Source organism: Cucurbita pepo, unplaced genomic scaffold, assembly GCF_002806865.2.
Source record: "Cucurbita pepo subsp. pepo cultivar mu-cu-16 unplaced genomic scaffold, ASM280686v2 Cp4.1_scaffold000293, whole genome shotgun sequence".
In the NCBI taxonomy this organism is placed as follows: Eukaryota; Viridiplantae; Streptophyta; class Magnoliopsida; order Cucurbitales; family Cucurbitaceae; genus Cucurbita; species Cucurbita pepo.
The window spans coordinates 40,995-46,573 of NW_019646541.1; positions in this window are offsets into that span (position 1 = coordinate 40,995).

Below are 5,579 nucleotides of genomic sequence, written 5' to 3' on the forward strand. Positions count from 1 at the left end.
AAAAAAAAAAAAAAAATATGAATATAATTAAAAGAAAGAAAAAAAAGTGAAATACAGATAAAAGAAAATATTTTTGAAATGTATTAAATAAGAAAGAAGAGAATATCTGACCAAATGTTGAAGGGCATTAAATGGTTTGTATGAACATAATACTATAACAAACATAGGTATATTTTACGATTTAACTCATATGATGACTCTAACGTTCGCATGAAGTATAACACATGAATCAATGTAAATTAAAGAAACAACTTTGTAGAAGTTCAAATTTAGACTGATGTCATGGGGTCACATAGGTTGACTTGGATTTCAATGGACAGGATCAAATTTTCATTAAGGATAAATTCGTGACAACAATGTAAGCTAATCATATAAGTGACCTTACTATCGGCATGATTATATTTGATGTTGACACGTGCCCCGTGGTTCTGCACGTGTCATATATATTGATATGTGTGAATTGTTTATGAATCAATATGCTTATGATATGATATGATATATATATATATATATATATAATATGTGAATTGTATGATATACTTACACTACGATGTGTTCAATGATATGTTTGAGATATGATAGGAGAAAGATGCACTAAATGTAATGTAATAATAGTTCATGAAACGTTAAAGTTAGTACGTATCAAAGTGTTATGAATATGATATATTGATAAAACCCATATGGTCATGATGGATTGATAAAAGAATATGGTTAGGTTATGGGTACAAAGGGATAGGATTATGATAGATTGATAGAACCATAGGCGTTAGGATATGTTCCTGTAACGATATGACTAAGATGTTCCTGTAACGATATGACTAAGATACATTCATGTAACGATATGATTGTGATAGGTTTAAGAATGTTAAGGCTATGATAAGTTAATGAACAATATGACCATGAAGTGTTTACGATATGATATGATTATGATACGACATGTGAATGATGGATATATGTATGTGTATATATATATATATATATATATATATATATATATATATATATATATATATATATATNTAATTGGCTCAGCGGCTTATTCGGCTCGTGAAACCTGTTTCCAACCCGTTTGACACCGTTCCGATCCTCCCGAACCTGGTTTCAGCCCTGTTTAAGGTTAAGGAAACATTTTAAGGTCGTATTTCACAAATTCTAGTTGGGAATTTATTATTATTTGTGAAATACTAACGAAAGTGACTCATGAACCAATAGAAACCAACCACCAGCGGAAGCGTAGAACGTCCACGAGGAGCTAGGAGCTTACGTTATATTCTAGGGAGTACTTCGGCTAAGGCCTACCAAGTAAGTGGCTCACCCGTTATAGGTTACGCGTTAATTGCTGGATGTTGGCACGTGCCCGTGGATATGCACGTGTCATCAAATTGTATGCTAGCTTAATGTGCTTAAGTACGAAATCATGTGAACGTGAATGTATGTTATGTATGCTGCTTAGTTGATGCGATATGTTATGGTATTATATGTAAATGATGAAAATTCTTATGTCTTGAAGCATGGAATGTTATGATATGATATATTTATGTAATTTGAATGATATGATATGATAGACATGCAAAACAAAGAACTAGCATAAAATACAACCCCAACGTATGTATGAAAGATATAATAAACGATATGTGAAATGATACGAAAAGCGATATGATATATACGAAACGCTAGCAGGGTTGTATTAAATGATAATGAAAATGAAAAAAATGTTAGGACCTCATTGATTATTGTGTGCTCATACATTAGGGGATATCCCTTATCCTTTGCGATAATATGAACGCGTACGTTACGAGGTAGGAAAACGATCTAATGCTACGATGACCAAGCAGGAAAACGATCATTATGTTTATCATAATACTGCGACAATTAGGTAGGAAAACGATCATTATGTTTAACCTAGTGCTGCCGTGACAGCTACTACTTCTAACGGGTGTTCGACATAAGGAGCTCGCAGAGTATGCTCTCTTGACAAGGAAAGGGGCATATCAGTGTGGGAACTGATTAGTGAGTCCATACTCACACATATAGGCTGTGTGTAGAGTATATGGTACACATTCAAGCTCCCATTAGGAGAGTACCGTAGGAAAATAGACTGTTAAGATAGGTCCTGTCATTGCATTTAATCCACAACGGTGGAGTCACTTACTGGGTATTTCTTTAAATATGCAAGTCACGTGTTACGGCTATTTCAGGTTAAGGCAAGAAATTATTGTACGATTGACGACGACATCGGAACTTGGGACCATGATACATGCATAGGGTAGTCGTATTTATTTTCTTAGATTTAGGCTAGAATATGATGATTTTAATTTAAACGTTTATTTATTTTATTTAGTCTTTTGTTGTGTAATTTTAAAGGTATTTTCAAAGCATGCAAGTTCATGGCTATATTTTGAAGACAAAGGTGACGTTTTATGAAAGTTTAAATGAAGTTTTTTCGTATTAAATGGTCATGATATGTATACAATGGCGACCTTAAATTAAGTAGAAAATTTCAGATCGTTATAGAAATTGACCTTAGAAAGAACTTGAAGTGAGCCGTGAGCGTATCTAAACAAATAAGTAGTCATCCCAATCTTTTCTTAGGATATACTTAGGTTTCAATTGGAATGGCCTTAAAAAGTTGATTTTTCTCATATCGAAGTGAATATGAAATGATTAGACTAAGAACCACATATTAAGAACCTAAAAAAAAAAAAAAAAGTAAATAATTAAATAATTAAATAATTAAAACAATAATTTTCTCTAAACTACTCTCCCGTGTCGTCCTCTCCCAAACTATCTCTCCTCAACCAACTCATCAGTCAAAATATCAATTCAGAATACAAGATGTATAGCTATCTCTCCTCAACCAACTCACAGAATACAGGATGCATTCAGCAGTTCCTATAACCAAAAGAAGAAAAAAAAAAAAAATACCAACAACTAGATTTAGAAGGAGAGCTTGAGATTTAATTTTTTTTGGAGAGAGATCTTGCTTTGTTACTATGATAAGTCATATTTCATATCTCTTTTCATTCATCTTAAATAAGTAAGAATTAGATTTCCTTTTCTTTTGTCTGTCTAATTAAGATTCAGATTTCCTTTTCTTTCGTTCGGTCTAATTACCCAGAATATGGTCTAATTACCCAGAATATCTCTTATTCCCTTAACCAGTTATTTAGATTTTTGGCTAGGATGTGGATGTTAGGTTGTAGAAAATAACTAGAATGAGGCAAATAGTTGTCAACTGAATAAAAAAATACAGAACAAAAAATGGAAGATAGAAAATAAAATGTGGATGTTAGGTTGTAGAAAATAACTAGAATGAGGCAAATAGTTGTCAACTGAATAAAAAAATACAGAACAAAAAATGGAAGATAGAAAATAAAATGTGGATGTTAGGTTGTAGAAAATAACTAGAATGAGGCAAATAGTTGTCAACTGAATAAAAAAATACAGAACAAAAAATGGAAGATAGAAAATAAAATGTGGATGTTAGGTTGTAGAAAATAACTAGAATGAGGCAAATAGTTGTCAACTGAATAAAAAAATACAGAACAAAAAATGGAAGATAGAAAATAAATACAAAACAGAGAGGAGAAGAGAAAATTAAAAAAAAAAAAAATAACACGAAAATAACAAAGGAAAGATGGAAAGAAGGAAAGAAAATTTATATTTTAAATGTTAAAGAAAGATTTTGAAAGTAGAAATGCACATAAAAGAAAAAAAAATAAATTAAAAGAAATGAGAGTAGAAATGGAGAGAAAATAAAAAAATAAAAAAATAAAAAAAAAATAAATAAAGAGAGTAGGAAAGAACTCAGAGAGAAATAAAGGCCAAAATACAAAATCAAAAGAAAACAATACAGATAAAGAGAAAAATAAGAGAGAAGAGTTCGGGAGAATTGACCAATAATATGATTAAGTAAGAATCGATTAAAAATTGGTCAACAATATGTCTTGAACAAAAATTGAGAGAAAAAACAGAAAAATATCCGAAGACAAAAAAGTAGTCACTCCAAATAAAAAATAGAAAATGAAATCTTAATATAAATAGAATATATATATATATATAATATGTATATATATTTAGATGTATATTATAACGTTCCAAGACTTTATCCATGCAAAGTCTTTAATGCTCGCATGAAGTTTAGCACATAAACCATTGCAAGAGTGAGAAAAACATAAAATCAATATGTCTTGAACAAAAATTGAGAGAAAAAACAGAAAAATATCCGAAGACAAAAAAGTAGTCACTCCAAATAAAAAATAGAAAATGAAATCTTAATATAAATAGAATATATATATATATAATATGTATATATATTTAGATGTATATTATAACGTTCCAAGACTTTATCCATGCAAAGTATTTAATGCTCGCATGAAGTTTAGCACATAAACCATTGCAAGAGTGAGAGAATTCAACATAAAATTGATGCCATGGATTTTTATAGGTTGGCTTGGATACAAAGGGAAAAATCGAATTTTCATAAAAAATAAATTGGTGACACCAGTATAAGCTAATTAGGTAAGTGGTCTTACTATAGAATAGGCTAAAAATTATGAGTTATGATGATGTATGAACTATGTCGTACGATGCGGCTTATGAGTTATGATGATATATGAGTTATGATGATGTATGAACTATGTCGTACGATGCGGCTTATGAGTTATGATGATGTGTGGGTTACGATACTTGATGATGTGCGCAGTATATATATAATTTGATGAATGACATACTTGATATGTTTGATGCAATTTGTGACATTATGATGAGTATGATGTTTGTGTGACGTTTACCTTAATATTATGATGTTTTCCATATTAAGCATGTTATATGATGATGAGTGCCATATTGCATCATGTCGTTAGATCGACATAGGACACAACCCTAAGAGCGTGAAAATGATATTAATATAAATATCCACGAGTATGTGTTACCTAGAGTAACAAAGAGATGAGACTAGAGGGTTGTGTCAGAAGAGACATTATAATGAATTTAGAGGGACCTCATGCATATTATATGTTTATAAGCATAGGGCTACTTCCCCTAGAGATGATGAGTGCGGACGCGCACCGTATGATGAGCGCGTATGCGCACAGGTGCGAAAGCACACAGATGAGGGTGTTCATGAGGTGCATGACACTATGGGGTTCCGCTGACCTCCGGACGTCGCTACAGATTAGCTTGACCAGAGGGTCCAGGGGGTGTGCGAGCGCCCTGGGGATTCACACTCGCACGTGTGAGTCGTGTGTAGGGAAGTACTACACATCCAATTTGTCCGAGACTGGAGGCCACCCCTAAGATGATTAGAGATAGATCCTTAAATCATGATTGCATGTGTTTGCATTTGCATGGCCCCTATAGTGGGGCCACTTACTGAGTATTCTTTGAAATACTCAGGCCGTGTGCCACATCATTTTTCAAGTAAAGGCAAGACTCACTTTGTATGGAGTATGGCTGCATCACGAGCAGAGACTGTGGCACGTGCATAGGGTAGACTCATATTTAAATTTCTAGTCTTAAGTTAGAATAGGTTGTTTTGCATTTCATTGTTTTAAATTATTTTGTATTTGTTTTTGTTT